Raw genomic sequence first — 13,069 nt, 5'->3', positions numbered from 1 at the left:
CATTGAACTTAGAGCTTTATAATTTTACATATATTATTTATACTCTAACAACAACATTACACACTAACTAAAGTTTGAAACATGGGATCACAAAGAATGGGGCCTTTAAATTCTTCAGCAGGAAGGAAGATTTTCATTGAAAAACCCTTTAAATTGCAGTGTGTACTTTATACAAAGATATTGCATGACCTCAGAACATTATATACAAAAATTCTCAAATTCTCTTATCGGTTCGATAACGATAACATAAAAATTGATTATCATTATCGAACCAATAAGAGACTTTGGCCGATATCTTAGAGCTGATAAATAATGCATTATTTCCTGCAGAGACACTTCAGATGCGCATTGTTCACCAGGATGGTTTTTAATTGCTTGAAATATCATTGGAAACACTTCAAAAATTGAAATACAGTGAACTGTAATGTGCAGGGCAAGTCTGTCATATTATGATGAGATTATTAGCTAGCTACTGAAAAATAATGTAACATAATCTTTGTTCGCCCGTGTTTTAGCGCATTGTTAAGGGAAGAGCGCATCCACAATGGAGATCTTCGGTTTGATGGTGATAATCTGTAGCTCAGCGCACGCAGCTCAAACAGCAGCTTACAACATTAATAACTATGATTGAGATTGTCATATATATATATATATATATATATATATATATATATATATATATATATATATATATATATATATATATATATATAACATTATAATGAGAATACTATAATAATAAAACATTATAAATTTGTTTATTTTGGTTTCTGTGTTTCCGCGTGTTGTTGCGGGAAGAGCCAAGAGCGCATCCACAACAGAAGTTACACATTCTGATTACCACGTCACTTAGTTTGAGTTCACATGTGCATTGTATAAATATCTGAATATATGATACGATTTCCTGTGTTACATAAGCTGGCAGCACTTCCGTTTACCAGTGTTCATTAAGCTCTTCAGCTTCAGCACACACAGCTTGTGCACAACAGCAGTGCACAACATTAATAACTATAATTGGGAATGTCATAAACATAATATTATAAAGAGAATATTACCGTAATAAAAAAAGTTGTGAATTATTTGGGTTTGTTTGCCGTGTTTCAGCGCATTCAGAGCATGTCCATGACACATCTGACTATACAGGGTTTGTAGCGCGGGAGCATTGCAGTATTGGAAATAGGCTACTTCTGTTTTAAACCCTGAAGGCGAGTTAGTGGATATCATACAAGCAATGTGCAAACTTTGTGCAGGTCAAACTTATGGCAGTCAATGTCTTTCACCATGATAGTGAAAGTAAAAACTGACGGCGCTTTCGGCATCTGACGACGCACACATTAACAGTGCGTATTCTCTCACAGACGACGAGAGACTAATCTTCTAATATGTGATATATTAAATTAACTTAATTTTAATTTATTTTTTTTATGTTTCTCTTGTGGCCCGAACATAGTGAAAACAATGAGAAGAAACATGTTTTATGTGTTGAACAGGTTGTTTTTGAAAGTTGGTGCATAAAATTGATTCAGTGTTACTAAAGTGTAACAATTTTATTTTGGCTTTAGGCCTATAATTCATTGTAGGCTATAATAAACCTGTTTTAAAAGATTTTTTTTATTTTTTTTTATTTACATTTTCATTGAGGAGTAGCCTAAACTAATAGCCTCATTTTTTATTTTCCTCACAGGCTGTGAGTCACGTGTCAGTTATGCGGTGATGCACTATGAAATTGTTGCAAAGCAAATTAATTGTAATATTATTTTAATAATACAAGTAACCTAATAATAATAGCCAGAAAATAACAGGTCTACATTAATTAGAAATGCCAAATACTCTTAATAATGACAATGTTTATTATTTTATTTATTTGTAAGGCTGCTTTGTTTGATTTATATTGAAGTGTTTAATGCCTTGATGCCATGATAAGACTTTTTTGGTAATCAGGTTTTTACAAAATTATGTTAAAATGTGGAGTAAGATTTATCGGCCAACATATCGGTTATCGGCTTTCATATTTAAATAATTTTTAATTATATAATAAATATTAACAGTTTCAATATGATAAATATTTTTTACATTGATTAAATGGATTTATTGCATTTTGGGTGGAACATTATAAGTTTTTAACCAGACTCTTCATATATAATACACGCAATAAAATAATTGTTGGCGTTAATCAATTAATGAGTTAATGCGATAATAACACATTTACTTGACCAGCCCTAATATATATATATATATATATATATATATATATATATATGTGTGTGTGTGTGTGTGTGTGTGTGTGTGTGTGTGTGTGTGTGTGTGTGTGTGTGTGTTATGTGAACTGGAAAAACTCGTCAGATGTTGCGTTGGAACGTTTTCAGTAAAGTTAAAATCTAACGTTAGACCTCCCTAAAAAACCCTGAAAGTGAGTTTATTTTATTTGCATCTTTAATCTATTGTATTTTATTTGTGCTGTTGCTTGTATATAAAATATTCTTAATAAAATGATAAAATATATATTTTTTGAAAGTATAGTTTTTCCATACACATAGAACATACAATGGTACTTGCACAAACTAGCAAACTTATTTTTACATATGGGGATACAGTATTTTTTTAGTGCCAAATTTGATCAGAAATTTTGATTTTCCATTTCTAGCCTAAAATATATAGCCTAGTCTACAGTGTGTATTTATTTATTTTGAAGATGACGAAGGAAGCAACAGTAGCACTAGTGCTGCAAGTGCTGTAAGTGCTCCTGCTGGGGGGTGGCTGCACTGTTCAGCTTTTGAGTCAGAGCAGAAAACTTCAGGTAAAGTTTAAGCTATAAGCAAAACTAAACATGCTGGCTTTACTCTTAGAAAAATATATGTGCATTTATGATTCATAATGTCATCAGTAGTAGGACTGTGATCATGGGGACATACAACTGATGGCTGCATAATTAAAGTAGATTATTTAAAGTGCTTATTTCATATTACAGGGAAAGTCAATGTGCAGAGGGAGAGAGAGGGAGATTCAGGGAAAAATGATAGAGACAGTGAATGCCTTGATACTCCATTTGATTATTTTGCCCGTCCACAGTCTAAGGATTTAGATTTATTCAATTCAAACAACTGAAAGAGCCAAATAATTTAGCAGTCTGGTGGACACATGAATTGGGTGGTGGTGACTGCAGCAACAGTGGCCTGGGGTGGTGTCAAATTTTATATATATAGTTACGAGTCAGCTGCCTCCTCCCTGATTATCATTGGCACCCCATCCTAAATTGCTGCCCTTCACCAGGCTCCCGACAGGAGTGGTAGCATGAGAGAGGATGGGCGCTGGATGAGCCAGGGCTGGCGGCCTGTGATGGGGTACACCTGACGTAAATGGAGCCTCATCACTGTCACGGTTTGATAGCCCAACACGCCTATCCTTGAGAGACCAGTCTCTTCCCTGTGCATGCCACGGGGCACACTTTTCCAGCTCCTCATTCGGTGAGCATCAGCTCTTGTATGCTCCCAGAATATTTGGAGTTTCTCTGTGGACCATCATTCTTGTTATACAGTATTTGGCTAGAATATCCTAATTCCTTGGCCCAGGATTTCTATAGGTGGGCCCCACTGGGAAAGAGCGATGTACACTTCATAATAAGGTGCCTGTCTCTCCTCAGTGCCGTCAGGGGATTGGTCTGTCACCCCTGCCACCCATGGTGCTTCAGGGCACAGCGGTATCCAGTGAGTGCTTATCTTAGCCTTTGCCTGGAAACGTAGTGGTTCTGAGAGTCTTGCTACCTCCAAGGAGGTCTCCAGAGCAGTTAGACTGACCATTCCCTGCCGGTCCTCCACTTGAGGACTCCAAGCTAGTTGCTCTAATTACAAACCTAATTCCGAAAAAAGTTGGGACACTGTAAAAATTGTGGATAAAAAGAGAACGCAATGATGTGGAAGTTAACAACATAGATGACACATCAAATGTTTAAACTGAGAAAATATATAATTTTAAGGGAAAAATAAGTTGATTTAAAATTTCAAGGCATCAACACATCTCAAAAAAGTTGGGACAAGGCCATGTTTACACTGTGTGGCATCCCCTCTTTTTCTTTTTATAATAGTCTGCAAATGTCTGGGGACTGAGGAATTAGGAATTAATATGAATAATTATTAATTAATTAAAATTGAGGTTTAGGAATAGGAATGTTGTCCCATCCTTGTCTAATCCAGGCTTCTAGTTGCTTAACTGTCTTAGGTCTTCTTTATTGCATCTTACTCTTTATGATGTGGCAAATGTTTTCTATGGGTGAAAGATCTGGACTGCAGGCTGGCCATTTCAGTACCTGGATCCTTCTTCTATGCAGCCATGTTGTTGTAATTGATGCAGTATGTGGTCTGGCATTGTCATGTTGGAAAATGCAAGGTCTTCCCTGAAAGAGACGACATTTGGATGGGAGCATATGTTGTTCTAGATCTTGGATATACCTTTCAGGATTGATGGTGCCTTTCCAGTTGTGTAAGCTGCCCATGCCACACACACTTATGCAACCCCATACCATCAGAGATGCAGGCTGAGCACTGATAACAACTTGGGTTGTTTTTGTCCTCTTTATTCTGGATAACATGGCGTCCCAGTTTTCCAAAATTAACTTCAAATTTTGATTCGTCTGACCACATAACAGTTTTCCACAGTCCATTTTAAATGAGCCTTGGCCCAGAAAAAACGGCTGTGCTTCTGTATTTTTATTCCAAATTTAATTTAATTTTGTTCCAAATTCCATTAGATTTTTTCTCCACTCTGTTTTAATAGTTAAAGTTTATTAATAAAAAGTAAATTAATTAAAACCATGAAATGTATACATTTTCACATCAATGTAATCTAATTTTAACAAAAATTACATTTAGGGCCTTGTGAAATGTTGTATTTTTTCTCACCATATATATATATATATATATATATATATATATATTTTTTTTTTTTTTTTTACCAAATTCTGTGTTTTAGCATTTCTAATTATTTTAATCCATAAAACAACTTACCTTATTTTCCAAACTATAAGTTGCACTTTTTTTATAGTTTGGCTGGTCCTGCGACTTATCGGGTGCGACTTATTTATCAAAATTAATTTGACATGAACGAAGAGAAATGAACCAAGAGAAAACATTACTGTCTACAGCTGTGAGGGGGCACTGTAGATGGTAATGTTTTCTCTTGGTTATTGGTTCTAAATAAATGATACTTATAGTCCAGTGGGACTTATATATGTTTTTTCCTAGTCATGACGTATTTTTGGACTGATGCGACTTATACTTAGGTGCGATTTATAGTCAGAAAAATACGAATGTATTTATATTTCTTAAAGAAGCCTTATGCTTTATTTCCCCTCAAAAATTCTGTGATGTGTGTTAAAAATTTTCTGGTTACCAAATGAAGACATGAAACATTAATTTAATTTATCTTTTAATTACTGAAAATTATGCAAAACAATTTTGGGCAAACAAAGGGGATTTACTATTAAAATTAAAACATGGAAAAAAATGCTAATCATTTGCGTGATTATTCCTTAAAAACATCATATTTGTTTCATTTTAGTAGTAGTAGTAGTAGTAGTAGAAGTATGCTATATATATTCTACTGAAAAATAGACCGAACTTTTATTTTGACGGGTTGCCGTGAATACCTTTCAGTTCTGTGTATGTGATATGAGGCTAGTTTTACTCAAATCAAACGTTCAGAAGGTCATGAAAGCTCTCTGAGAGCAGTTCTGGAGATGTTTTTCATATGTTTACGTCCTCATTTAGAGAGACAACAAAAGCTGAAATCACAGCGAACATCAAGCGTGCTTCAGTATAAATGAAACCATACATTACAGTCACGCAGAACATACAGGATTCATTTAATTCGAGTTTTGCAGCTTAATATTAACAGATACTAGTCCATCTCGCGTCCGTCTCCCGTGACATTCCGCGTTAAACTGTGAATTCTGTTTTTATGAATGGATTCCACAATTCCGTCCGCGTTTTCCGCAACATGGAAATCACATGGCACTACAACTATATCAGCACAATGTATACTCTCACATTTTAACTGCTTCTATTCTTGAACACTTAATGATTATCTAATCAAAATGAAAGAGCAGCGCTGAGTCTAGGAGAACTCACCGCTATCACACAAACTCCGGACGAGTTGCGTTCAACTCGAGCAACGGTCTAAAACAGTTTATTTATTCACCAAATGGACACAAGTTTACTTCAAGAATGAACAATGAAGCATAAATAAGTTTGAAGTTCTGTGTTTAAAAAAACGGAACAAATGAAAAGATCGATCTATATTATAGCTCTATAAATGTAGCATACAGACTTTATTAGAGCCACAGAAAGACAAACTTTTAGATGAAAATGCTCAATATACAATTCATTATGTACATTAACAACAATTGGGGGCGAATATAATATAATTTAATGGAAAACTATGTGAAGGGCACTCTGTGGTGTTGCAGGATTTTCTGTCAGCAGCATTTAAATCTGGATCTGAAGTTTCTCGCTCTGTTCAGTGTGCAGCATCACGGGTCTACACAAATAGCACATGCTGTCAGTGATTTCAGCCACTGGAGGCTGCTCTCGCACTGTATAATAAAAACATAGCCCTTTCAGCCACTCCAGCAATGGATGCAACCCGGAAAACTGTCTGCATGGATTTTTGCCGATAACCGATTGTTCCAGTAATCAATTATCGGTGCCGATTAATCGACAAAGCCGATACATCAGTCAACCTCTAGTCTCTATGCCACCCCACCTGTGACATCTGCCCATCCATAGGACTATTTACACATGTGATTCACGCTGAAAAATGGTCACGCTGAAGGCATTCCCAAAGCATCTCAACACAGCCTCTCGCTCTTTGGGATGTGTTGTTTGTGAACGAATCATTCTTTTTGAATGAATCTTTTCGGTGAATGAATCATTCTGGTTCACGTAATCCACTGACTCATATTTCTTGTTCACTGAAGTTCCTCCCTCCACAGCAGCACAGTGCTATTAGCAGCACATGCACAGCTCGTTGAATGAACACGAACGAGTTGAATGAACTGACACATGTCGTTCGTGAATGAAATGACTGATCTGATACCCATGTCATTCGTGAACGATTTAAATGATTTAGTACATCTCGTTCATGAATGAAATGACTGAACTGGTACAAATGTAATTCGCGAACAAGTTTATTGAACGGATACATGTCGTTCGTGAATGAAATGAACTGGTATTTAACTTATCTCATTCGTGAATGAAATGAATGAGAGTAAACCGGGTCAGTTGACCATTTAGCATGTCAATCTCGCAAAATGCAAAGCGCTGTTATAGGTACTATGCCCATACACTTGTTTTCATATTTAGCATACAGAACATAATTCTACGTTTAATCCCCGATTTAAGAATGTGAATATATAGGCTAATATATGAACTGTCTGACCAAACAATTAAATTATAATTATGCAATAAAACCTTGTGCTTTGTTCATCTGAACAACTTAAATAGACTTTGTATATTGAATGCGATTATGCACACATTTTAATAAAGCCAAATCCGTTTTTGTAACAAGTGAATAAGTTCGTTGACTTAAGACACTCTTTTTCGCCACCTGCTGGCATATTTTGTGTAATAAGAAGAAATGGTCAGTGAACGAATCTGAACGAATCATTTTGGTGAACGAACTGAAAATGAACGAATATCTTGAAAGAATCATAATTTCCACCACTATTGCATGTACTATGTAAAGTTTTTTTTTTTTTTTTTTTTTTTGATGATTAGAGCTTACAGCTCATGAAATTCAAAAATTCTAAATATTTGAAAAAAGTCAAAATATTAGAATATTTACATTTGAGTTTCAGTAAATTACATCCCTACAGTATAAATTCCAGGTTTCTCTTGTCCTTTGAAACTACAATAATGGGGAATACTGCTGACTTAGCAGTGGTCCAGAAGACAATCATTGATACCCTCCGCAAAGAGGGTAAGACACAGAAGTTCATTACCGAAAGGAGTGGCTGTTCAAAGAGTGCTGTATCAAAGCCTATTAAACGCAAAGTTGACTGGAAGAAAAAAAAAATGGGTAGGGAAAGGTGCATATGAAACAGGGATGAGCGCAAGCTTGAAAATACTGGCAAGCAAAACCGATTAAAACACTTGGGAGAGCTTCGCAAGGAGAGGTCTGAAGTTGGAGTCAGTGCATCAAGAGTCAGCATGCTCAGATGTCTTCAGGAAAAGGGCTACCAAGCCATTTCTGAAACAGAAACAATGTCAGAAGCATCTTACCTGGGCTAAAGAGAAAAAAGAACTAGACTGTTGCTCAGTGGTCCAAAGTCCTGTTTTCAGATTAAAGTCTGGAAATATATTTAGTACAAGCTGTATGGATAACTACTATTATTCATGTAAGATTATGAGTAAAGAACTAAATGAGTCATTCATGGTGGTTTGGATTGCCTTTAATGGTCCATCCACTGTAGTGGATACCATGCATGTGAGGGTTAATTAATACTGTGCAAGCCATTGAAGATTGCACTGGAGTTAAGTAATTAGGCTATAGAATACTTCCATCTTGTCTGTCTTTGTCAATCAGTTCATCTGTAATACTCAGCAAAATGTGTATTTAAAGACATGCCAACCAAGGTCATCTATCATTTTCTGAATAGTTATTTGTCAGTATTACCAATAAGGCTGTGTATACACTGCCCAGGCCCTACCGCAGCATAATAACATCTATTATGTGGCTAGCAGAGTGGCTGTATCCTTCAGCAAGTGCATGCTGCTGGCAACTGTGACCAAAACGAATGCCATTAGCTTGGAGGTGATTGATTTGCCGAGAAGAGATCTTTCATTTCACCCATCACAGGGCTGATGAAAAATAAGAGTTGATTTGAAGGACAAGTAGTAGAGCAGAACTTGGATGGCAAAACTGTTGAATTTTGGCACAGGGAATGTGAGCTCATTGGGGGGTTGATCAGCATGCTCAGCTTAATGCTGCAAGCCACTCATCTCAAATGACAAAATTATGTGTCCTTTTCTTCTCGAACAACATTTGAATAACGTATGTTAAGAAGGACAGTGTGTTGACACTGAACTCCCTGCTATTGAAATCACAATATGTGTCGAGTACCAGGCCCTTCTTAATGCTGATGGACGGACTGTGGAGTTTGTGTTCCTCAGCATGTGGCTGGGCACATACAGGCCTTCTCTCTTGTCTTTTTCTGGTGGGGAATAATGATAAAGCGCCTTATGCATATTCATTAAGAGACAGCGTGCAGCAGCACTACCGTTTTGTTGCACGTTCCTGAGCCCACAGCTCCATGCTTGAAGGACATGAACAAATCCACGCCGTGAGTTTTGGTTTTGGAATCGCATGACCTCTGATGATCAGGTGCCTTTGGGCATTCCAGAATAATTTGCCTGGTGAAAAGAACACACTTTGCCTTGCCCTTAATTAACAGAGAAGGCAAAGCAGGTTCAAAAAGCAGAACAGCAGAGACCTTGAGGAGAAATAAAAAGAGAATTCATTAACATTTAGAATGGCACACCAACTGGATTGTTCTGAATGGAACAATATTAGTTAGACCTGAAACATTTGCCTGGTCAGTTTTTATCCCTGAAAATGGATCATATTTGTTTTATGAACAATTGAAATTGAACAAGGAATCTGATGATGTGTCTGGTCAGAATCATCAGATAAGCAATACATTTTAGTATACGGGAATCTTTAGACACATTATTGTCTACATGAATATTATTATTCTTGATTTCTTATTTCTGCATTTACTTTTCCCACAATTTATGAACAACTTGCATAACTTTTCAATTACCTTTCCAGTCATCTAAGATAAGAATATTAAAATATAATCTGAATTCAGACAGGTTGAATCCTTTAGACTGATTTTGTGAACTGAATTTGGCTAATTCATTATAAAAGTCTAAATATCTAATATATGGCTGCAGTTTAGCACACACTGGTTTGCTTATAAGGGATTCAACATTTTGCTGGCCTGTATGGCTGGCCAGGCCAATAGAAAAGTGAAGACTGACAAACCATTGACATACTATAGTCTAACTTTCGATCATAACTACTAGGCCTGTGTGATACTCAAGAAAAATGCAATATGCAATACTTTGTTAAAATAATGTAATATTTAATATGTGCACTCTAAAAACTGCTGGGTTGAAAACAACCCAATTTGAGTTATTTTGACAACCCAGCGCTGGGTCAAAAAGGGACCAAACCAACACTAGGTTATTTTAACCCAGCTAGTTGGGTTATTACTTTTAAATTAGCATGCTGTGTTGCTTTTTTACTGGTGTAAAATTACTACATTGCAAGGCTAAAATGAACCCTAATTAAGCTAGGCATTAAACCTGCAAATCCTTTCATTTTAAAATACATTTTACACACAAATAATAACAATCAAAAAGTAAATATTTATTAAAAACAGTCAAAAAGTAACACATTAGAAGACATGAAGAAAAGTATGGCATTAACAGCTTTAAAATTTATAAATAAAGCATTGAACATTTGTTGAATATAACTTAAGATAAAAAAAAATGTTGTAATGTTTTTACATTATATAAATATACAAAAACACTTTTATACAATAATTAGATAAGTTCTTTACCAACTATTCTGGGTTGACAGTTACAAATAAACCACAACACTAACACTGATATTATAACATTTAACAGATGCATGTCTGTGTGAAAGAATGTGAGCATGTGTATAAATGCCAGTGTAAACTCCATTTCTACTAAACACAGAACAAGCATTTAACATTTTTTTTATATAAGTTATACACTTACAGTTTGTTTCATAGTTCATGAATACATATCATGCATCACTGTCAATTTTCATGATCTTTTCAGCATAACTGATGTAGCCATGAAGAAGCCCCATCAGAACAGTATGTGATCTTTTCCATCATCCAGGGCAGCATCCTCCTTTAAAACCCACTGTTGAATCAGTTTAGGGGAAAGGACATTTTCTTCTTTGACCAGCATTCATCCAAGTCACCGCCTGCTCTTCATCAGTGGCCTAAAAAGAGAACACATTTTAATGTTTAATGTCTCTGTCTACCACAGCGATCTAGAATGCTATAATGGCAGCACCAGTGTGAGGACAAGTCATATTGTTTGAAGAAATATATTGCTTTCAGAAAGCTACTTTACTGAAACATTAAAACAGACATGACATTCACATACCTCACAAATTTTCATGTAAGGGGACGGTTGCTCTTCAAAGGGTTAGTTCACCAAAAAAAGAAATTGGTCATAATTTACTCTCCCCCATGTTGTTCCAGTCCCATACAAACTCTGCTAATTTTTGGAACACAAATAAATATATTTAATATTCCCTTAATTTTTGTCCTCCATTGCTAGTCTGGGAAACCAGTATTGTCTTTTGAACATACATGTGAATAAAACATTACATTCAGAATAAATCATACAGTATATAAATATAGCAATGGATTACTTCTACAATAACTCTGTATTTATGAGGCTTGAAAATACAGATTATCTAGACTCTCAATGGATTAACTAGAAATTATGAGAAAATTAAAAATATATTCATTTGTGTTGTAAAGACAGACAAAAGCCTTACAGGTTTGGAATGACATGAAGGCAAGTCAATTATTTTTTTGCATGAACTATTCCTTTAAGGGGGAAGACCAAGAAGTTGTTTTGAGTTCTAAAATGAAAAACACAGACATCAGCGGTTTAATGAAATGAGCACGTAATCACACTGCTGTTGCATCAAAATGTGAAGAAAACAGGCAGGAGACAACAGAAACATTACGTAATTCTCAAAAGAATGATGCTCACCTCCTATGTACCGTATTTTTCGGACTATAAGTCGCACCTGAGTATAAGTTGCATCAGTCCAAAAATACGTCATGATGAGGAAAAAAACATATATAAGTCGCACTGGACTATAAGTCGCATTTATTTAGAACCAAGAGAAAACATTACCGTCTCCAGCCATGAGAGGGCGCTCTATGAGGGTTGAAAAAACAACCCAGCGTTTTTTAGAGTTTGATTAAATAATGCATTAAGGGTGTAAAACAATATAAATTGTATTTAAAAATATTTAAAAAAAGAAAAATTATATAACCAATGTATATGTTTGACATTATATCTTGGAAAAGAAACCCTTATTACAATTTCTGAATGTGACCAGTTTTAGCATTACATAAAAAAATTGCTTTGACTTTTAGGCAGGCTTACATTTGATATATTTAACAGTACAGTTCAAGTAAGAAACAATACAGAAACTGGATGATTTAATGTAAAACTAAAAGTTATTGCATAGTCTTCACATTAATTAATATACATACACAAGCTACAAAGGTTATTCAGTCAAGCACAGCTTGTCCGTGAAGCACGGTTCTATGACCAGTAGTAAATACTGCTCCATCAGAAGGCCAGAGGGCACTCTTACGCTGAAACTCCAAATATGTCCAGCAGAAGAAAGGTAATGCAGTTATGGCAGTGCTGCCAGACACACAATAATTATCGTATTCGTGCGATAGTTGTGACCTCTGTACAATGTACTATAGACACGTTACACCTAGTTATCTATTATGGTAATTTGCAGGTTGTGTCAAAAATGTGTTAGTTTAGATAAATAGCTGTATTCTGTACATTTGTCTTGTGTACAGGACTCTGAGGAGAGACGGACACCATGCAATGAATATGAATGAATACCATCTAATAAACACACTGCTATGACGATATAGCCTATGGTTTATCTGAGTTATAATTATTATAATTTTCATTATCATGAATTGCATGTCATTGCGATATGCTTATGTACATTTGAAATATTTCAATCATTTTCAAGTGACCTTGAACTAAAATAGTTCTTGAATGACCTTGAGTGCCGAAGGGACTATTGAATCTTATTTGGGAATCATTTGTGTTACTTTCTGTAATCTGGTAATTTACAAGAACTGTCCAAATGTAGATAGTCATACAGAGGTTCATTTAAGATGAACCCAAATTTCTAGAATAAAACACATTTTACAAAGCTACACTACAGAGAGCAAGAGAGTGAGAGAGGGAGGACCAGCTCC

General features: G+C 35.5%; 1 protein-coding gene across 3 annotated transcripts in view; it reads left to right on the top strand.

The window, feature by feature from the left end:
* The window catches only part of dpp6a (dipeptidyl-peptidase 6a), a 345,025-nt gene that overhangs the window by 162,352 nt on the left and 169,604 nt on the right, over positions 1-13,069 (top strand). The window lies entirely within an intron of this gene.

The sequence above is a fragment of the Carassius auratus genome, chromosome 24, assembly GCF_003368295.1.
Source record: "Carassius auratus strain Wakin chromosome 24, ASM336829v1, whole genome shotgun sequence".
NCBI classification, from domain to species: Eukaryota; Metazoa; Chordata; class Actinopteri; order Cypriniformes; family Cyprinidae; genus Carassius; species Carassius auratus.
This window is presented reverse-complemented; position numbering and strand designations above follow the sequence as displayed.